Genomic DNA, 23,299 nt, shown 5'->3' with positions numbered 1-23,299 from the left:
CTCAGGACTCTGAGGCCAAGGGAGAGAGGTGCGGGGGGGAGAGAAGAGAAAAAGAGGCTGGACTTGGCTTTGCCCTCCAGTAGAGCAGCAAACCAACGCGCAGTATCTGGTTTTGGATTTCAGAGAGGATGTGAGCACAGCCTTGGTTACGCCAGCCTGGGTGGGTGGGGAGGGGGATGGAGGGGGTTATGTCACTGGTGAGGTGCGGTGGTGTAACGTAGGGTGACAACACGGGGCCGGATGTGGTGTCAACAAACACGGGCAGGAGCTGGGCTGCTGGCTGGGAGGTAGGGTGTTGGGGTGACCCCTCAGGGAAGGGAAGAGAAACGGTCATTTCCTGATCAGGTCTACCAAGGCGCCAGGTGCTTTCTCATGGAGAGTTCCACGAGGCAGGGCCCGTTTTACTGATGTCACTTTTCCCTGTGAGGAAATCGAGTTTAAGAGTTGAAGTAACGTGGGGCGCCCGGGTGGCTCAGTCGGTTAAGCGCCCGACTTCGACTCAGGTCATGATCTCACAGTTTGTGGGTTCGAAGCCCACGTTGGGCTCTTGCTGACAGCTCGGAGACTGGAGCCTGCTTTGGAATCTGCGTCTCCCTCTCTCTCTGCCCCTGCCCCGCTTGTGCTCTGTCTGTCTCTCTCTCAAAAATAAATAAACATTAGAAAATAAAAAGGAAAGAAAGAGTTGAAGTAATGTGGCCAAGATCCTTTGGCCCAGGAATAGAGAGGGATGCAAAGGCAGTTCTGTCTCAGTTTCGTTCCCTCCTCCTTGGGACTCCGGGTAGACATTGTCCCTCAACTACTTCCCAGCCCTGTGAGGTCGGACAGGTTCCTCACCCTCTCTGTCTCAATTTTCTCAGTTGCATGGTGGTGTCATTATCTTCCCTGGCCCAGTTGAGGTAAGGGTTGAGTGAGTGGCTCTTGTGGAGCCCTTAGAAGATCTTCCTTCCGGGGAGCACAGAAGTCCCAGCCCTCCGGCCTGGGGAGCATTGGAGAGGGAGGGAATGTAGAGGTGGGAAATGAGATATCCTCTGACCAGAAGCTGCCTTTAGGCCCCTGGAGCTGGAAAAAGTGGACCTTCTGTTTTTCTGAGGGCCTGCTCAGTAGGTGTCTCTGTCCACACTGTATGGTGACACCCGGGTCCATCTGCCTCCCACCTTCTCGCACTGTTGGCGATAAGAGCGGGGTGAGTTTGCAGGGGGAGCGGTGGCTGAGAGTCCAGATGAAAGGACTCGAATGAGGAGTGGGTGCCCATCATGGACCAGGCCCTGGGTGTGGCACTTGAGATCCTAGATCTCACTGACCCTACCTGAGACGTGAAGTCGACAGTCATCCCGGCTCTCTCTGTTCTCCTTTTCCTGACCAGCAAAAAGGGGCGAGGGCCCCTTTGGAAGGGGCGAGGCCACATCAGCAGTCACACACCCTCTAGTGATACAGCTGCATTGGAACTCATGTCCACCAAGGAAACTTGCATGGCTTCTGGCTTTGCTGTGACTGACCAGCTCTGTTGGCCTGTGCTTCTGCTCCTCGGGACTCAATTCCCTACATCTATAAAATGAGAGGTTGGACCAGATGACCTTTAAGAGTCCTCGCAGCTCTAACACTTCCTGGGTCACCATCTTGGAAATTCTGGCCCAGGTCTTGCTTTGTGAAGCCGTTCATTCCCTTGTCTTTCTTTTGCTGCAGAGCTGGGAGGTCCCTTAGGTAGGACCCAAATGGCAGCAACTGGGCCAGCTATGCTGGGACCAAGACTTAGTGTCATTTGGGGTCTCTGGCTCTAAGAAGGATTCCTAGAAACTACACTCTACAGAAGACATGGTATCTTTTTTTCCAGCCTCCCATTCAACCAAGAGTTGAGTATGTTTTCTCTTTTTTTTTTTTTTTTTTTGGTTGGGGGGAGGCTCTCTCCTCTCTCTCTCTCTCTGTCTCTTGATTGTGGTAAGATACACATAACATAAAATTTGCTATTTTAACCATTTTAAAGTGTATAGTTCAGTGGCATTAAGAACATGCACAGTATCGTACAACCATTACTCCATCCACGCCCAGAACTTTCTCATCATTCCAACTGAAACTCCGCATTATGCAACACTGTAATAACCCCCTGATGCCATGATGCTGCACCCCTCTCCCCCCAGCCCCTGGTTGCAGTACCCTCTTACACCAAGACTCCATCATAGCTGAGTCCCCAGGCGCAGGGAGAAAGAAATGGACCCCAAATGTGATTGGTTTCCAAAGGGTCAGGCACATTCGTAAGCACAGGGCAAGAGAGTCCGTGTTAGGTTCCGTGGTTTGAGTAACGCAACGCAGCCTCATGGCTTCCAGTCATCTCTGCCCGAGAGGCGGGTGCACTATGGATCTTCATTAATTGTCCTTTCCTGGGGGTTCTCTCTTTCAGTGTCACTCCTTGTGTTCTTTGACTCTCACAAGCACAGCTGGTGTTATAAGAACATTGGGCCACTGAGGGTCAGGAGACCCGCTTTCTAGTTCTGGCACTGCCTCCGAATGTATGATCTTGAGTAACCAGCATGGCCTCTGTAGGCCTCAGAAAGCCACGTGGAGCTAAGAACACCCTCATCTGTCAAGTGGAGTAAGGTATCAACTCTTCCAGGGCTGGGCGAATCAAATGAGCTACTTCATGAAAAGGTGTTAAGTGGAGCTCGAGTAAAAGGGAGAACAGATCAAAACTGTGAGGTCAGCCCACTTATTTCTCCTCATCTCAGGAAGCGGCTCTGAGGGAGATGGCATGGCAGCCTCAGGCCCCTATGGCTGGTTCTAGAGATGTCTCATGGGGAAGTTTGCCAAAGGCCAGAGCTGGTTCTCAGCCTCCCTTATTACCCACCGTCCCCACGGGCTTGGGAGTTTGCCAATTTTAGGCAATATTTTCCTTATGCCTTTGAGGTAGTGTATCCCCCAGCCCAGGGATCGGTCCGAGTGGTGAGCTATTTTTACCACCACACTTCTGACTCCAACCGTGTGGGCTTTTTTTTTCTCCCACAAACCAGTTCTCCAACTCTGCAGACAGCAATCTGGTGTCCTAAATTCAATTCAGTTCTGACACTAACTACCTAGAGTTAGTGCCAGACTCCACGAGTTTCAGGGCTCAGTCTCATAGGATTGTCTTTACTTCAGAGGCTGGTCCCAAGTGTTGGGTCCCTAGGTTACCCACACTGCCATCTGGACTTGGTCATAAAGTCAGGGGGTTCTCCACACCTTCTTCTTTTAAGGTTGGATAATTTACTAGAATGGCTCACAAAACCCCAGGAAATATTTTACTTGCTTTTATTGGTTTATTATGAAGGAGACAAAATGAATAACCAGATGAAGAGGTACACAGAGCAAGGTCTGGAAAGGTCCTGGGCACAGGAGCTTCTGTCTTTGTGGAGTTGGGGTGTGCCACCCTCCTGGCACACGAATGTGTTTACCAACTCAGATGCTCTCTGAACCCCGTTGTTTAGGGGTAAAGTTTTATGGGTGTTTCATAAGGTAGGCACAATTGATTAAAATATTGACCACTGGTGATTGGCTTAATCTCTAGCCCCTCCCCCTTCTCCTTAGGTTGGAGGGCAGAACTGAAAGTTCTAAGCTTCTAATCAAGATTGGCCCTTTTTAGTGACTAGTCCCTGCCCTGAAGTGATCTAGGGGCCCACCTAGAGTCACCTCATTAGAATAAAAAAGACTCCTATCACCCTATCACACAAGAAACCCCAAATACTTTAGGAGCTCTGTGCTAGGAACCAGGGACAGAGACCAGAAATCTTTGTATGACCCCACAGGCAGTGAGAAAGGCCCTACTCAACTGTCAAACATGAGGTTTAGCCAAATAGAGCTGGGATGTCATTCTATATCATGTTCCTTTGTGAAACCTCCATTCACCAAGGGCATAAGCTGCAGGGACGCTGAGTTTTCACCCCCCTTCCCCATGTGTAAAACAGAGATGTATTAGTTAACTATTGCCGTGTAACAAATGACCCCAAAACTTAGTGTTTTAAAACAACAAACATTTGTTATCTCACCATTTGTGTGGGCCAAGAATCTGGGTGCAGCTTAGGTGGGTCCCCTGACAGCTACTAGGAAAGGGGGCCCCCTGAGGGGAAAGAGCATCAAAGGGCACTGGAGCTGGTGCGTTTGGATGGATAGAGGGATGGATAGACATGCTCGGGAGGGAAAGAAAGGAAATTTTCATTCATCAAGTGTTTTCTAATGTGTGAGATACACATATTCCTCTTTCACCTCTACCACAGCACTGTGATGTCTGCATGATCATCTCCACTTTATAGAAGAGGAAGCTGAAGTTCCAAGAGATCAAGTGTCTTTTGGTGAACCGCACAGCTTAGGAAATGGCAGAGCTGGATTTAAGAGCAGGCCCATGCAACTCAAGAGTCAAAGCTCCTTTCACATGAAGAATCTCAAAATTTGAAGGTCTCCATCAAGTGTAAATTTTAGTACCATGCATTATAAGAAGGAGAATATCTAATTATCCGTCTGCTTATGTATTCAACAAAAACTTAGAATTCTTACTATGTGTAGGACATTTTAAGGGGTTGGGGATGGTGCAGGGACTAAAACAGACCTGTTCTTGGGTTCATAGAGTTCATCATTTAGCCCCCAAGTCTTCCTCTAGGAAGTTGTGACTATTTATCACTCACTCACTGTAGGAACTTGTGACTGTTTATCATTCACTCACTGGTCCATCCATCCATCCATCCATCCACCCATCATCCGTGTATTCATTTGGTTGACTCACATGTTTATGCTTTAATTTTTTCATATGCTCACTCATGTACTCATTTAACCGTTTTGTCACTCTTTCCCCTCATGGATTCATTCAAGCCCTTAGAAGTTTTTTCTTTGATTCATTCATTTATTCATTCAGATCCATTCTTCTATTCCCTTGCTCTCTTCATTGACCTATTCAATGACCTAATTCATTTATTCACTCACTGTCACATTCATTCATTTTTTCCAATCATTTACTCATCAAACATTTGTTAGGCCTTTTTGTGTTCCAGGGGACCCAGACACGGTCATCTGCAAGTTCTATAGAAAGGCGGTTGCTGCCCTTGTCTTTTTTGATGGGCCAGAGAAGAAGAAGCCTCTGTGGTGTCCATGTAGTGGGAACCGCCAAGCAGCGGTGGAGGGCAAACAAAAACTGTAGCCTGCCATCGCTCTCCCCGAGCTGGGGAGCCTCTCGGGTGAGGCAGCCATCTTCCCACAAAGCGTCATGTGTGGCCACCTCCTTGGAAGTGATCAGCTCTCTGATTTCCCTCCTTGCCCCCCTCAGAGAGGGCGCCCTTGAAGCTACTGGTCTTCCCAGCTCTGGGCGAGGGCTGAGAAGGGACTGGCAGCGTGGAGGCAACGTCCAGGGAGATATGAAGCCTGTTCTGTGAGGCTTATCTCAGGCCTGTGTGGCAATTAAAGACAGAAGCCACAATTGGAGGAGAAGCTTGTGATCTTATCAGCAACTGTTGTTTTTGTATTTATCTGGGGGTAGGGATGAGGTAGGGGGGTGGGAATGGGATGGGGTTGTCGCAAAAGGAATTTAGATTAGACACCTGGAAGAACTTCCCAGCGTCAATGCTGTGAGGTCAAAAGGAGATCCAGCAACTGCCTTTTACCTTGAACCCCGTGGTCCAATGCTCGTTATGAACAGGTGTTCAGTAAATGCTCACTGAACACAGGCCTAGGAGTGTGGAGACTTCGGTCAGAAACCCCTTTCTGTCAGTCATTCCCACTGGGGCCGTTTCTTCTCTGTATTTTATTCCTTTCAGCCTCCTGTCTTTATCAGCCTTGTAGGGTTGTGGAGGGAGTTAAGTGCCCCAATATGTCAATGCCTGGCACAAGGTGCATGCTGGAGAAGTATTTGTGGCATCTGAATTCTGGAGTCTCTGTGCCCCATGGTAGTGTCATAAAAATAGATCCAGTAAAATCACTAACATGATTTAATTTAGGGGGGCACAAAGCGTTCATCTACGTTGGTTAGCAGCCAGCGGGTTTTGGAGTGAGACAGACCCGAGCGATATTTAGAGCTGGGTGTGGGATGTGGGGTAGATTAGGGAGTGGGAAGGGAGAATGGACTGGAAGAATCAATGAAGAAGTCAGGATGACTCTTAACACACCTCCCAGCCTAGTGATAGGAGAGGTTTGGGAGGGAAAGAAAAAGCCATTGAAGAATTTTAAACAGGAGAAACGCCCGTTGAGATTTTGCTCTTTGCAAAAAGCAACCTGGCTGCCAGGAGAGGATGCATCTAAAGGGTGAGCAGTGGGTGCAAGGTGTTCAGTCTAAGGCGAGGCACTGTGATCAAGGGTGAGGCTCAAGGTGAGCTGGGTCTTAGCTACCTTATCTCTTTGTGAGGGGCAGGGGCAGGAGGTATTGACGGGAGGATTAGAAATTGTTCTAGGCGATCGGCCACAATACTGTGACCAGAATGGACCCCACACTCCTTTTGGAGAGGATTTGCTACTATGTATCTGAGGTCTAACCTGTCTCCACTGTCTTTGAGTCAGTAATTTCTCTGGAAGACAATGCAAAGAGGTTATCGAAACTATGGAGAAAGGTTTTGGCCCGTCTGGGATTCTTCACTGAAACTTACAATGTGCTGGGGCCCTGAGGGCACGTCAGGGAATGTTAAGGGGGAAATACACCTGGGAGAGTTTCTGGAGGGCTGCTGAGGTCTTTTGTCTGGTCATTCGATCAAATAATATTTACTAAGCACCTGTTAGGTGCCAGGATCCGTCAAGGCTTGGGGTTTACAACAAGGAACAAGACAGACGAGGTGGCTGCCTTCTTGGAGCTCAGGGTTAGTGGGCCAGGAAAGTTTGAGTGTTTGAATCGGGCTTCCCTGCTCCCCCTTGCAAATTACATTTGGTTCTTCTCTCATATGTTTTCCCCATCACCCATACTCACACAGGTGGGGAACTCACCCTTCTTTCCCAAATCCCCCTAAAAGTCATCACACGAGGCCTTTCTATGTGCAGAAAACTTTACTGGAGGTGTAGGGGCATAGGGGGAGTTACATAATGAGAAGGCAAATGTATTGGTTTTGAGTAAATTAACCGTTATGTCCCTTGAGATTCCTTTTTTTTTTTTAATGTTTATTTTTGAGAGAGAGACACACAGAGACAGAGCATGAGCGGGGGAAGGGCAGAGAGAGAGGGAGCACAGAATCTGAAGCAGGCTCCAGGCTCTGAGCTGTCAGCACAGAGCCTGACGTGGGGCTCGAACTCATGGAGCGTGAGATCATGACCTGAGCCGGAGTCAGGTGCCCAACCCACGGAGCCACCCAGGTGCCCCTGCCCTTTCAGATTCTTTGCCCAGAAAATGGCTTGGCCACCATCTTTCTCTCACATTCTGTATCTCTGCTTCCTGGACCACTCTCCTCAGAGGCAGAGGGGATCCAGTTGTCCCCGGCATCTCTCCCTCTTGGCCATACTTACGATCACGCGTACAAAGTCCATGATTCCTGTTACACTGTAAGTTCCTTGGAGCACTTAGTTCGGAGCCTTGGCCATAATGGACGTTTTGGAAAGAGTCATTCAGTGAATAAACAAACAGATGAATGAGACCTCTTTCAGATCCCTACAAGGAAATTGTGTTCTCACTTCTTTGAGAGAAAGGACAGCAAGCTAAATTTTATCAAAAATGATACCACGTGGGATTCTGAAATTACAAGATGAAATCTAAACATCTGGGTTTAACGTTTGGCCTTTTGTCTTCCCTATGGCTTTAGTGTCGGATGGTGTGGGTTTGAATGTTGGCCCTTGCACTGTGTATCCTTGGGCAAGGTATCTCTTCTATGCCTCAGTTCCCTTACCTGTAGAATGGGCAGCTTAATAGGACCACATCTAGGGGAGCGGTTCAGACTCTAGAACTGGACTTCAGACTTTAAATCCCAATTTTACCATGTGCACGCATTGTAGTCTTGTTTAAGTAACTTATTTTCATCATCATCATCTTCAAAATAGAGATAGTAATAGAACTGACCTCATGGGGCGGCTGGCATGATTAAATGGGTGGATATATATAAGGCACTGGAACAGTGCCTGGCACATAGCAAACACTGCATAAGGTCAGCTCGTGTTATTGCCTACCTAGAGGGAAGATGGCAGAAGGTAACACAGGAAGCTACATGCTCAGCACATTTCCTGGGGTGTTTGTATTAGCTATCACTGTTCCTTGTTTTGATCCATTTAAATGCACATTCTCTTCTTTGTATCATCTCCGAAACGGCATGCACTTCGAAGTCACTTTCGGGATGAAGGCATTCATGATGTAGTTTTCAATGTGGTCAACGGGTTGGAGGACCACGGGGCAGACAATAGTGAGGTGCTCTCTGAGTAAGTTCTGCATCCTTCCTGTGATCGTCCCTGTGCTCCTGATGGCGCAGAGGACAACGATGTGGGAAAAACCATGCATGTGGACAACTCTGAGCCAAAAAGGGATTCGGAGGACATGGATTCTGAATGCGACGGTTTTAGGATTTACCGTAAGCAATTTGCCTCACCGCGACTTTCCTTGTCGTGCATGCGTGAGATGGCTATACAGCAAAAACCCACGCCAAATAGGTCTAAAAAAGCTTTCAGAAAGCATAAAATACACCTTCTAGGTAATAAAGATGACTGTGTCATAATTTAGTAGGTAGCATTTCTATCTTTCTTACAGGTACATAAAATGCTGGCTCGCCTTGTGATCACCGGCATCCAAATGGATCCATTACGGCGCTGTGCATATCCACCTGCCCGCCAGTGTGGTCTGGCCAGTGCCAACTGTAGTGAGTGCTGTTGGCAGAGAGTCAGAGGTGGCAAGAGGACAAACAGACACTGATGTTCTTGCCTGGAACTGGCCATATAGACTCTTCCTGTGGCCTGGGGCATTGCCTGGGGCAGTCTACGCCTCCTGTGTTCCGACCTTAGCGGCTTGCTGCCACACCGACCTGCTCCGGGTTTTCCTGGGTGGCCTGGTCTTGGCTCGTCATCAGCTTTCAGGCAAGTCAGTTCGCTTCACCTGAGCAGGTCGCAACTGCCTGGGCCGAGCCTCTCCCGTGACTGCACAAGAGACAGGTCTGGATGGGGCAAGGCAAGTAGGTCTGATAAGGAGGATGGGGCAATTTCTGGCTGACACCACCTTGTAGGGAATCTAGGCTTTCCCTCCAGGGCTCGGGCCATGGGCAAGGGAACGGAGGGTGGGGACTTGTACCCAGTGAAAGTGACAGGCTTCTCTGAACATCGTTGAGAGAGAGCAGGACAGTCTCAAAAGTAGGCATGTCCTTCTGTTTCCATGTTTCCAGGGCTTATAAGACATCAGGCAGTGATCTTTGCTTCCCGTTCCCCTAAAATGAAATTCTCTAGGCTTTCCCCTTTGGTTTGTAGAGAGTTCTGTGGGGAGAGGAAATTTTGTTTGCCAAGAAGAACAGGGGATGATCACTTCATTTGGTGACATCGGGTACAGGTGGTGGCATGTGGATGGCAGGGAGGGGAGGGCCCAGGATGGGGTAAGAGGATGAATGAGCTGGCTGATTGTAGCCAATGCTCCCATTATCTGTGGAGGAGAATCACAAGCACCCACTCTTTTCTGAAAACCATTCCCGGGGTATGAGCACATATGTGTGTGTTTTAACTCCTGAGTCCAAGTTCTCTAGCTAATTAGTGATAATTTGAATACACTGGGCACTGTGAACTCACTTCCTGGGAAAGGGATAGTTGATTTGGTTGGCCATTTCTAATTTGAAAAAAAATTTAAAGAAAGAAAGAAGGAAAAAAGAAAGAAAAAGAAGAAAGAAGATCCCACAAGAACGATTCCTTTCTGTGTTACAACTGTAGGATATTGCTACCTTGCTATAATTTATATATTTCTTGGTTGGTTTTTGATTGATTAATCCGTCGAGCAAACACTTAATGAATGCCCAATCTGAGTCAGGCGCTGTGCTAAGAATAAGAAGCATATGCTAATGAAACAGAGGGGCCCTGGCTTTAAGGAACTTTCAAAGTAGTAAACAAGCAAATGTGGACGATAGGAAACATTTGCTTGAGCAACCTGATCCTCACAACCTCCCTTTGAAGTAGGCATCGTTATCTCGCTTCCAGATAATGAAACTGAGACTCCCAGAGGTGAAGAAACAAGGGTAGATAGAGGACTTTGGGAGTTCAGAGTGGTGAGAAATGATTTCCATTTGGGAGTAGTCTGGAAAATCTCTTTGTGGGGGGGGGTGGTGGTGGCCGTTGAGATGAAGGCAGAGCCAGCCCAGAGCAGGTGGAGAGCAGGGACAGCCAGCTCCAGGGCTTGGGGCACAGCCAAGGCGATGGCAAGGGGAGGTTTAGCTACTCAGAGAGCAGCCAGCGAGGCTGTTGGCTGAGTCTGAGCCCCTGGGACCTTCCACTGGGGGAAGTCCTGTTGCATGAAAACAGGTCAACACCCCAGGCAGACAAAGAGTAGTCATCGCAAAGCTGCCTTGCCTGGAATTGCACAACTCCAGTGGGATGTGTTTGGAGGGATAGCTCAGAGTTGGGAAGAGCAAAGGCATGGCTCCTCTGCCTCACCGCTATCTCCCCTGAGCAAATTGGCTTAGCCACATGGGGCCCCGAGCCTACGCAAAGCAAGGTGAGTCTGGAGAAGGCAACTGTGGGCAGAGGGTTCAACAGAGGCTGTGGCCTCTCTTGCTCGTTCATTCATTCTGCGAATATTTACTGGGTCCCTATTATCTGCCAGATGTTGTGGTAAAATAAACAATGAAGACCCCGTCTTTATAATCAAGGACTCAGCCTAGTGAAGGAATGGAGCAGAAAACAGTAGATGACTGTGGTGATAAAGTAACAGACACTTGCTATGTGTCAGGCATTCTTTGAAGTGCCTCGTATGTGTTAACTCTTGGAATCTTCAGCACAGGTGGGTTACATTCTTATTCTTACTTCAGGGGTACAGAGAGATTAAGTGACTTGCTCAAGGTGACAGAGCTAGTAAGAGGCTCAAGATTTGAACCTAGGCAGGCTGGTTCCAGAGCCCAGACCCTTAACCACTGTGTTACGCCACCTCCTGTTCATACAATCAATTGTTTACTCATTGTGGGATGACCAGTGGCAGCAGGGGAGGCCATAGGCACGCGCAGGAGGGATCCGCCATCCAGTTGGTGGGGGGTCTGGAAGCACTTCCTGGAAGAGACTCCATGGAGGCAGGAGGGATGAGTGGTGGGCGCCCAGGCTGAGGGGAGGGAGGGAGAATGTTTTAGGCAATGGACTGGAAACAGAAAGAGCTGCTGGCCTTAAAAGGGCGCACAGACTGTTGAAGGAACTGGGAGAAGTCCGAGGTGGCTGGAGGGGAGGTGGGAAGGGTGGGGTGGGGTGGATTAGGCAGGGGTCATGTTTGAGGGAAGCGGGAAGTGGCTCCCTCTGGCCCTGTGTTACCCTGGGTTCCCAAGAACCCAGGGCTGTAAACATACTAGTCATACACGGGGCCTCTCCGAGGGCTGGATCGCCTCAGTGTAGATAAACAATGCCTTGCATAAATCGCTACACACAGTGACAAAGGTACCTACTGAGGCCATCCCTTTAGGCTGACTTGGGAAAGCATAAAGGCAGTGACTTGGACTTTCTGAACTTCAGTTTCATCATTTATAAGATGGGATTTTGAAATAATCTCAGCCCAGGTGGAGCCTGATGGGACGTTTGTGGGGGACCCAGATTCCTCCATGTTTTCAGCAGATTTCCATACAAAGTACCTTCATGAAACAAGCAAGGTGCTCTGTGGGAGATTTTAGGCGAGAGCTTTCAAATGGGGCTCTCAAAAATCTCTGAATATGCAAGAATATGCTAATAAAAACAACATGATTATTGCCATTATGTCAGCATCCTCTCCAGAAACAGTGTCCAGTGGTTACCAGGGGAGCACGCCTTAAAACTTAGAATTCAGATTGGATGTCAGCCATGGCCAGGGGCCAGTCGGAGTGGATGGTTCTGATAGGTGAAATGACGTCAGTAAAACGCTGCCTGCCTCTCACACTTCACAGTCAACTTCTCCAAATACCACTGGTTCTTTCCTTTGAGGTCCATCAGTTTCATTACTGAGTCATTCTTAATAACCAGTAAAGGCTAGCACACTTCACAATATGTTTGAAGATGTTATGGAATACGAATAAGCATGTCTACCCGCCCTAGCAGTTGGAGGAAATGAAGCAAAATGCAGTGGCTTGAGACATCAGAATGTTCTGGAATAACAGGTATTGGTTACAATCGATGCGCTTGTAAGGGAAATTAGACTTTGCATCATTCCTAGGAAAATGAAGTTATGGGGCCACATTACATCATATGTACATCTATATTCTTGAACATGTTTATGTGTTTCATTAATGGTTTATTCCATGTATGTACATGTACAAAATCTCAAAAAAATTTTAATGCTTATATTCTTAAAGTGTAGATTTAAACTTAGTAAGTCAGGATCCGATCTTTAGTAAAAAATGTCACTGCTATATTGTTTTTTGGAAGAAAAAAAAAAAGGACTATCTAAATTCCCAAGATCTTTTTTCTTCCATGGTATTTTGGCTACTCATTTAAAAGGAGGATTTCTTAAGTCCAAAAACTTCCCTGATTATTTTTGGCACGATTCTACTCTGGCCTAAATAGTTTTGAGATGTTTATTGCTTTCCTCGGATGATGAATAATGAAGAAAGAACAAAAAAGTGTATAATGATAACTTCATTTTCAGTCCCTTGAAAGAATTCCTGAAATACTTAATATGGGATCCATTTCAAACAAAAGATAAATTCATAGCCGGAAGTTAATCCCAACACCCTGCTCAATTTATCAGACATTTGACCTTTTAAGAATCGTTTAATACAATTTCCTCAGTTTTATAATCTCTGAAAGGATGTTAAACCCGAATGAACACAACATACCATAATGGATAGCCTAGCATTTTCAAGAAATAACACACCTTCCTGCCTGTTGCACCTTCCTGTGCATGGATTGCTTTGAAAAATTGTCAGCTTTTTCTCAGATGCGTGACTTGATAGTGTTGAGAGCTTTTTGGAGTTCTTTTATTTCTTTACTCACAGATCAGAACTTACTATGACTGAATCTCAAACCTCCACGTAACCGTGTGTGTGTGGAAATGCTTAGCTACCTTTTCATCGTGTTGCTGTGAATCCAATTCAATTTTCTGCTCCTGTTAGCAACACTGTGATAGGGCCGGCCAAGAATTTTATTCCAGCCGACTCCATCCTGCGAAGCCACTTTTGCAACCATGTGCAAATCGGTTCCAGTTTTCCCTTCAACCTTGATGAGCCTAACAGCCTTTCTTTGTTGACGCCGGGCCTCGAGGTCTTCTTGGGTCTCTTTTGCGCAAGTTGACAAGACTCCTTTCATTACACTGTCAGTGGGTTCATCACATATTATTGACTAAGCCAGGGAAACACTGATCTCATTCTCAAGGCCCTGAAACATGTCATTCTTCATTGTTCCTTTAAAGATATCATGAAAAGAATATGTGCACTTTTATAGTGATTAACTAGGAAATCCCTCAGTCCAGGTAAATTCTGTGAGGACGGGACTTTTGTCTATTTGCTTGGTTTTGCTTTTTATTCTTCGCACAGCTAGACTTACGGTAGGTGCTAATTAAATATTGGTGGAATGAACAGATGAGGTTCTTCTTTTCTTTCATGGTTCATTCTGATTTCAGACATACTCCTACATAACTGTTTGGCTTTCCAGACAGCATAGCTTCATGGTAGCTGGCACAGTTTTTCTGTTTTCTCTCTGCCAGAGAGTAAATGTTTTCGGCTTTGTGGGCCATAAACTCTCTGTCACAAGGACTTACCTGTCATTGTAGCACAAGGGCAACCGGAGAAAATATGTAAATGAATGAATGTGGCCTTGTGACAATAAGACTTTATTTACAAAAAAGAGATGGGGGGGGGCTAGATTTGGCCTATGGGTCATAATTTGTTGACCCCTGTTTTAAACTACTAATTCAAAAAAAAATCTCTTTCTCTTTCCTGAGACTTATTTTGGCTGAATTAGTGATGCTTCTCCCCCAGTGGCTTCACTACATATAAATCACTACTAAGTATCATTGCAATATTATTTCTCTCATGTTTTCTGAAAATTTTCAGTTTTTTCCCCTACCAGAACTAGAAAGTCCCCCTTCCCACTGCTAAATTTTTCTGGCCGCACAATCAGTCGGAAGAACAGGATGCTGTTGAACTCCCGCCTTCAAAAATCTGTTGTCTGGAGTCTTCACGCTTTGCAATTCACCCTGAACTTTTGTACTCAGAAGGCATATTTGGGTTGATACAGCGCCACTGTTTCTTGTATTATGAATTTCAAACCATGTGCAGGATCTCAAGCTGAGATGGCGCTGTATCCTGCTTCTGTGCTGGTCCTAGATGGCTCCCGTTGCAGTATGGGTGGGGATGAAACTCACAGTCATTCAACACTCCCATTACCCGCTGTAGCGTTTGACCTGCCCTCTAAGCAAGTTTTGTGAAGAACGATTATACGGGCCTTCCGATAATTACAGGCATCAGGGAAGAAACCACAATTGGTCACCCATAAAATATCTCAAGTCTATAGAGAGTGAAGTTTTTCACTTGCAAAAATTCTGCCAAGAGAGGCAGAGCACTGATAGGAGCTACAAAAAACAACGGTGGGCGACAGGCAGGACGGCGCTGAGGCTTGGTGAAATGTCACCATCAGTTGACTGGTATCAGTTTGCTCATAGTTTTGCTACGATGACGAAAAACAGGTTAATACTGTCATGGATGAAGTAAAACTGTGACATCCATTTCACAATTTGAAACTGCTTCCATATAACAGGGGTAACAACGAAGCAGTTGCATTTGCTGAGTATTTACTATGTGCCGGGAATTGTACTAGACTCCTGGTATGGATTCTCTCGCTTAACCCCCACTACAGCCCTAGCAGATAGGCACCTTGACCGTTCCCAGTTAGCTGTGCTTTACAGACATTACGTATTCCACCGAAGCTCACGGAGTTAGCCGGTATAGCGCTGGTATGTGGGTTTCTGATGGGCACAATTTTCCTTTCCTTTGAAAAATGTGGTTGGGGGAGAGAGTAGGGTAAAGAACAGGGAACATCCAACTCTAAATGGACTCTCCACCACACCCTGTAACCCAGCCCCTCATTACACCCGAAATCTTCCCCTCTTCTGCAAAGATGAAAAAACCGGAAGAGAAAGTTCCAACTTGGTTGTAGGGGTGAAGGGTTGGTGGGGGCAGGAGTGACATCAAAAGGCTCCCAGTTATACCAGGAGCAGACCGGCCAGGCTGAGGGGAAGGGAAGGCAAGGGAGAAGAAGACACTAGAAGAGCTGTGGGGAATATGGCAGGTTCATCTAGATCTAAACAGGCTGAGGGATTTAGAAGATTGGCTTATTTAGGACTTATCAGTAGAGAGCCCAGCCATACTCTGGGGGTGTGGTACATCTTCAGTGGGAAGACAAAACTCAGAGAAAATGTTCTAAGAGTATGTCAGTCAGGGTTCTCCAGAGAGACAGAACCATTAGGAGAGAGAGAGAGAGAGAACCAGGGAAGCCAGTGGTATAAATCACAGCCTGAGTCCAAATCCTTGAGAACCAGGAGCATGGATGTCCAAGGTAGGAGAATAGGCAGGTTCCAGCACAAGCAGAGAGAGCAAAATTGCCCTTTGTCTGCCTTTTTGTCCTGTGTGAATCTTCAACAGACTACTGGTGAGGGCCACCTTCTTTACTCGGTCTATCAGTTCAAAGGCTAGTCTGAGAAACACTGTCACAGACATGCCTGCAATAAGGTCCTAGCAGGTCTTGGGCATCCCTTAGCCCACTCAACTTGACACATAAAATCAACCATGTCAAAGAGTGGGATGCTGCCCAGATGCTTACTACTATAGAGGGAATCTTGTGTCTATGAGAGTTTTTCTCAGAATAACGCCAACCACCACTTCCTGACTACAGTGCTGGGCACTCTACAGCCACACTACGCACAACTATCGTCATCAACCCCACTTTGCAGAAGAGAAACCCATCACTCAGAGAGGTAAAGTGATCTGCCCAAGGCCACACAGCATAAGAAGTGGCGGAATCAGGATATCAGGACAATGCAGAAGAAATCCTGGTGATTCACAGGAGTGCGTGTTGTTCAATTCTTTACTGACCGGTGATTGGCCAAGGTTGTGGCTGGCCTTGGATTAGATGAGAATGAAGGGGGTGGGGGCTAATGACCTTTGTTTCCTCTGCACCATGTTTAACGAGCCTTAGCCTCACCACTGTTAAAGAAGTGGTGAAGCTCTATTAAGCTACCACTTAATAGAAGTAACTGCTTGGGCCTGTGGCTTGTTAAAAAAGCACTTTGACCTCTTACATTACGTTTAATCCAGGCATGTCTGTGATGTCGGGTCTATTTGTCGCTCCCATTTTACAGATAAAGAAGCTGAAGCTAGAGTTCCTTCCAGGCCCACATTCCTGTGAGTTGAGACATCCAAGCCAGGCCCAAAAAGGAGAGCAAATTTATCAAATATGGTTAAGAGCAGCGATCTGAGGTGGACTGCCCGGATTGGAATCTTAGTTCTGTCGCTTCCCAGCTACACAACTGGAGGAGAGGTAAGGGTGGGGAGCATTTGGGGAGAGGGGAGAGAGCTTTCCAGGTGGAGAGAAAGACAGTCTGCCCCAAACAGTGAAGCAGCAGCAGGGGCCGTTGGTTAAGAACGAGGGTCTTGGAATCATTTATTTGCACTTGATCTCGTCTCTTATTAAGTTGGATGTCGATGGGAGGGTCAAAAACTCCCAGCCTACAGGGTGGTGGTTGTAAGCAGCAAATCGAGACAAGGGCTCCTCGTGGTGTTCAGCCCACGGCCACACATACTGCACTAGCAGCACAGGACTGAAATGGGTTAGGGCTGGAGAAGCGGGCCTGTGCGTTTGAAGCCGTTGCAGTCTGGGGACTAGGGGTGTCTCAGGAGCAGCTCTTAGGGAGGGGTGACGAGATTCAGTGACCCTACAGAGGGACCGCCCCCCACCCCCAGCACTGGAATTGCTGAGCCTGGGCCCCACGGCCAGAAGACTCGCCACGACCGAGGCTCCATTCCTGGAAACCACGGACACGCGGCTCCTGGAGACCCTTTCCTTGTCTCTCCTTTTCTATAGGCATCTTCGTGGGCTTTACTCAGTCTTGGCAGGAGGGACTATGTGAGTTGTGGGGCCCGATGTAAACTAAAAACAGGAACTCCTTTTGTTCAAAAACTAAGAATTTCAAGATGGTGTCTGTAGAACACTGAATCAAGTGGGGGGAACTTTCTGAGCACGGGACCCTGTGCAACTGCACAGGTCACATGGCCATGAAGCTGGCCCTGACTCGTGGCCTGGCCTGTCTCTTCCTGGACATTTGAATAAACTCTGAAAACCTCCGTCGGCTGCCTGGGTCCTCTGGATCGCACACCAAGTGCGTAGACATTTAGCAACATCCACTCTTTTATGTATTCTCTCTTTGATCGTTTGTTAAATGCATCGGAAGGCATTGGTGAGACCCATACTTTAGAAATTCAATGTCTGGTGGGAGACACACACAAACACATACACACGGTAATTAATAAATTAATTATTCTATTCCTTCAGTCAACACACAGTTACTACTACCTGTCCTGTGTCAGGCACTGTGCTGGGCATCCGAGGTCCAGAAATGAATCGAATACCATTCAAAGCACAGAATTTGAAGCCACACTGTTGGAGTTAGAATCCTACAATTTTAGGGCTGTATGGCCTCGGGTGAGTTTCTTAACTGCTCTGGGCCTGAGGCTCGTCACTTGTAAAATGAGGATAATTATAGTACTTTCCTCACAGAATTGCTATGAGGACTAAATGAATTAACCCTCATATTTAATGAGCTAATAGGAGACTTTTAGATGGGGCAGTGTACGTAAATTATCATTTCCTCAAGGAATTAAAAGTCCAGTGGCAGAGAATGACACGCGCCCGTACACAAAATGCACATGGTAATTAATTTATCTAACCGATCGTTGATCACTCTTGCCCCATCCCAATTTTTGTGTGCAGCGCGAGGGGCATACAAGGAAAAGCAAGATGTGGCCTCTCTCCTGCCCACCTGCCCCCGGGCCTACAGTCCTGCGGGTACATGATGGCAGAGCAGGACCTTGTGGTGACAAAACCACCGTTTCAAAATGTGTTATCACTTCTCTATTTTATGCTTTGTATAATGATGTGGGGCGAGCAGATGTGCGGTGGGAGGGTTTACAAGACAGGAGGAGAGGGGTCGGCCGAGTGTGGAACAATCTCCCCTCTTGCTCAGGAACCTCGCTGCCATGTGGAGTAGACCCAGCCTCTGGCCTCTGGCAGCGTGAATGGCAAGACAAAGCCCAGCAGAGCCCCATATTTGGCCAGGGAGAAGTTCACTTCACCACACACCCTCTGACTCACCCTCCCAGCCCAGCAGCCCCAGGGCTGAGCTCACAGGCCCTCTGACTCAGGCACCGTGAGGTGTCCTCATCTGGGCCAGGGGAGGAGGCCGTCCTGCGCCCTGGGCTCCGGCCCCCAGTGTGCTCCCCTCCCTGCCTCAGCCTCGGCTCTCTCAGGGGCAGGCGTGCCGGGTATTCAACCTGCCCGGACCCCTCTCCCCAGCGGGCTGATGCCCACACACATCCAAAAGCAGATTCGGCCAGACCTACTCCTCCATGGGAGTCACAGCCTAGCGCCCCCTCACAAAGTGAGTGAGGACGTGCTGTCCTTTGGATGAGCGGGTGAAGTTGCCCGGCGGGGGGAGGCAGCACTGTGTGATGGGAAGCAACAGAGATCAGGCTGTGTGACCTTGAGCTGCTCGCTGCCCCTCTCTGGTCCTTGCTGCTGAAGGCACTGACGCGTCTCCGAGGACTCGGGGGCTGTGGAGGCCAGCCCGCGAGGTTGGGAGGGACACATGGTAGGAGGCGCTGTCTTTTGGCCCCTTGCCTCTCCATGTATGGTCCCTGGAAATGCAGCATCCACATCACCTTGGAGCTTGTTAGAAATGCAGACTCTCGGGCCCGCCCCCGCCCTGCTGAATCAGAACCTGCATTTTAACAAGGTCTCCTGATGATGCACGTGCTTGTTGAAGTCTGAGAAGTGTGTGAACTTGGCTGCACATGGGAATCCTGGGAGTGTTGAAGAATTCTGCTGAGACTCACTCCCAGAACTTCCGGTTCTATTAGGCTGAGGTGTCGTGGGCACCTTCGAAGCTCCCCAGGTGACCTGAAGGTGCAGAAGCCCAGGCCTAGTGCCTCGGGGTGATGCTGTGAAGCTGGGTCCCACACTCAAATAAATGTACACAGTGTCCAGTCAGGCCCAGAAAGGAGGCGGGCGACGCCATGTGTGTATGGTAGGGGCCACAGAGGGTGGAGGAGGGCTGTTGCCAGGACAACAGGGCCCAATCAGTGGCCGTTGAGCTGCAGCTGACTGTTGCCATGCCTAAATGCACACCCCCCGGGGCCAGATCTCCCCCCCAAATACAGCTGTCAGTATTAACGCCTTCTGATTTAAAAAAAAAAAATTTAAGTATTTATTTTTGAGAGAGAAAGAGAGAGACACAGCGAAAGCTGGGAAAGGGCAGAGAGAGAAGGAGACAGAGACTCTGAAGCAGGCTCTAGGCTCTGGGCTGTCAGCACGGGGCCCAACGTGGGGCTTGAACCCATGAACTGTGGGATCATAATCTGAGCCAAAGTTGGACGCTTAACCGACTGAGTCACCCAGGCGCCCCTACACCTTCTGATTTTTAAACATTGGCTCATTTTTATTTTTAAAATACTGTGTGGTCCAAACAGAATGGGTGAGAGGTGGCCCAAGACCTGCTGGTTTTGTAACCTCTGTTCAAGATAAGGTATTTGTTCATCTGTCCTGGTTTGCCCGGAACAGTCCTGCTTTAGCACTGAAAGTCCAGCATCCGTGACAATTTCTCAGTCCCAGACAAGCCAGGAAGGTGGGTGTTGGTACAGCGTAGCTTATTGGTTGAGGAGTATCGATTTCGGAGCTGTGTTTCCCAGGTTTGAATCCTGGCTCGGTCACGTCCTCGCTATGTGATATTGGTCACATCATTTAGTGTCTATTAACTAACTAAGGCTATTTCCTTCATCGGTAAAAGGGAGCTAATCAGAATACCTACCTCTAGGCTCAGGAGGATAAGATGAATTCATGTACATCAAGTGTTCGGAGCAGTATCTGGCATTCAGTAAACCCCACACGAATATTATCATTCAGTTATTGGATGCTCAGGGTAACCCATCTAATGTCCCAACGACACCAAAGTATCTCAGAGTATATGCGGTGAATGAGAGATCTGGATGCAGAAGATCTGGCCCTGGGGCCCAGCACTGCCACCCAGGAGCTGTGTGGACTTGGGCGGGTTGCTTAGCTTCTCTGTGCCTCATTGCCTCAGTTGTTAAGCTGGAATAATCACACCTATCTTCGGGAACCCTGTGAGGAACAAATCAGGTGATGTGTGTGACTGTGGAACCCAACTGGGAGAGGTAGATCCTTGCTGTGGGTTGATTCTGATTCTTCATGTTTCAGGGATGTTTAAAAAGGAGGGCTCGGGGCGCCTGGGTGGCGCAGTCGGTTAAGCGTCCGACTTCAGCCAGGTCACGATCTCGCGGTCCGTGAGTTCGAGCCCCGCGTCAGGCTCTGGGCTGATGGCTCGGAGCCTGGAGCCTGTTTCCGATTCTGTGTCTCCCTCTCTCTCTGCCCCTCCCCCGTTCATGCTCTGTCTCTCTCTGTCCCAAAAATAAATAAAAAAAAAAAAAAAAAAAAAGGAGGGCTCAGGGTGATTTTTAAGAACTGACTTCTTTGTAAAGATATATAAATCTTTCCAGAAATTTAATCAATCACTTTACTACATGTTGTATCATCTCAAAAGGAAGTCACACATGTATTATGCCAGCTTCCGCTGTTCTTATGGTCAGAAAGCTAGAGCCCTTGGGGTGCCTGGGTAGCTCAGTTGGTTAAGCATCCGACTTCAGCTGAGGTCATGATCTCGCCGTTCGTGAGTTCGAGCCTCGTGTTGGGCTCTGTGCTGACAGCTCAGAGCCTGGAGCCTGTTTCAGATTCTGTGTCTCCCTCTCTCTCTCTCTGCCCCTCCCCCACTCACACTCTGTCTCTCTCAAAAATAAATAAACATTAAAAAAACAAAGCTAGAGCCCTTGCTGCATTATAATATTATATAATATGTAATAATATTATACAGAAGAACATCATATACAAATAGTATGTATAAGAATATTACATCACATTGCACAATGTATAAAATATCCCTATATTCTTTTGTTGGTTGTCCTTCTCAAAAGGCAGCCCTCGATTTGACACAGTTTCATTAAAACAAAAGGTCCTTTGCAAATACGTGGTGGTGATTTTGTTGCAGGATTTTTAGTTTTGGGTTTTGTTGTTTTTTGTTTTTTTTTTTCCATTTGAAAAATCACCTAGAGTTGATCACTTTGTTTGGAAGCCACGTGACTCAAATAATGTGTATCAGTTATCTGTTGTGTGACAAACCACAAGCCGCTCCAAGACTTCGTGGCCTGAAGTAATAGCTATCTATTTAGGTCACGATTCCACCAGGTGCTTCTCCGGTCTAGGTTGAGCTTGGACGATCTTGGCTGTCCGTGGTGGCTCACATGTCTGCGGTCGGCGGGGGCTGTTCGGTCTCAGGTGGCTTCACTCACACGTCGGGCAGTTGGTGGCTATTGGCTGATAGCGGGAGTGGACTTCCTGTCTCTCATCATTCAGTGGGCTAGCTTGGGCTTCTTCACGTGATGGCGGGGCTCCAACCCCAAAAGTGCAAGTGCCTTTCAAGCCCTTCATGTGGTCACGTTTGCTACTCGGCCGAAAATCGGCCGTAGGGCCCGGTCAGAAGCAGTGCCGGGAGCGTACTACCAAAGAGCATGAATTCAAGGACAGGGGAACAAATTGGGACATTGACTGAAGTCAGTCTACCGCATAATTTTTTTTTTAATTTATGTATCTAGGCGCGGTTGGGTGGCTTAGTCGGCTAAGTGGCCAACTTCGGCTCAGGTCATCATCTCTTGGTTCGCGAGTTCGAGCCCCGCATATGGTTCTGTGCTGACAGCTCAGAGCTTGGAGCTGCTTAATACTCTGTGTCTCTTTCTCTCTTTCTGCCTCTCCCTCCCTCTCAAAATAAATAAACATTAAGTAAAACTTTAAAATTATCTATCCATATTCTTTTTTTTAGAAAGAGAGGGAGACGGAGAGAGAGAATCCAAAGCAGGCTCTGTATTGCCACCATGGGGCCCATGGGGCCTGATCCCACAAACTGTGAGATCACGACCTGAGCTGAAACCAAGAGTCAGATGCTCAACTCACTGAGCCACCTGGGTGCCCTTACCACACACTTTTTAATTAAGAAAAGATCAAGATATATAGTCAGCCATGACATTTCTTCTGTCATTATTATTACCATTTTTCTTGCTTTTTCCAAGGTATCAGGCTCCTTGTAAAAATATCTGTTAGAGAAAAGTATGATTTAAGAAGGGTGAATCCTTCATAAGCCTGCCATTCCAGAGATAACACCTATTAACAGTTTGGGTATATATCCTTTGAGTTTCTTTTTCTATGTATATACTAGCAAATGCCACACACAATTTTCTTTTACAGGAATTCGCTCATTCAACAGCCGTTTATTGGGTGCCACCTATATGCTGAAGGGCACATACTGGTGAACAAAACAGCAAAGTCCGTGCTGAAATGAGATCATATCATAAAGATAAAAGGCAATTTGTCTCCATCCCCCCACCCCCCACCCCCCCACCACGCCACTTACTATATCCTGGACTTCAGTCCATGAGAGTATAACTGTCACTTATTGAATACGATGCCTAGTTTGTGACAGGCCCTGGGATAAGGACATTGTATGCATTATTTCATTCTACTACTATCTAGATTCTCCAGTGAGGAACATACTGTCATTTTCTTTTTATGCAGAAAAACTAGGCAGAGGGAAGTTAAGGAATGTGACACAGTCTGCCGTGGGTGGAGCCAAGATCTGAACCAGATCTAATATCTGGCTGTAAGGCCCACACTCCTAACCACTTTGCCTAACTGGCTCTTGTTTCCAGTGGAGCTGCCTTTTCTTTTTAGCGGTTGTGTACTATTCCATTACAAGAGCATTTTTTATTTTTTATTTGAGTTATTATTATTTTTTTTATTTCAGAGAGAGAGAGAGAGAGAGAGAGAGCGCAAGTGGGGGAAACAGGGAGAGAGAGAATCTGAAGCAGGCTCCATGCTCAACATGGAACCTGACGCAGGGCTTGATCCCACGACCCTGGGATCA

This window comes from Panthera uncia, chromosome F2 (assembly GCF_023721935.1).
Source record: "Panthera uncia isolate 11264 chromosome F2, Puncia_PCG_1.0, whole genome shotgun sequence".
In the NCBI taxonomy this organism is placed as follows: domain Eukaryota; kingdom Metazoa; phylum Chordata; class Mammalia; order Carnivora; family Felidae; genus Panthera; species Panthera uncia.
Note: the sequence above shows the minus strand (reverse complement) of the source record.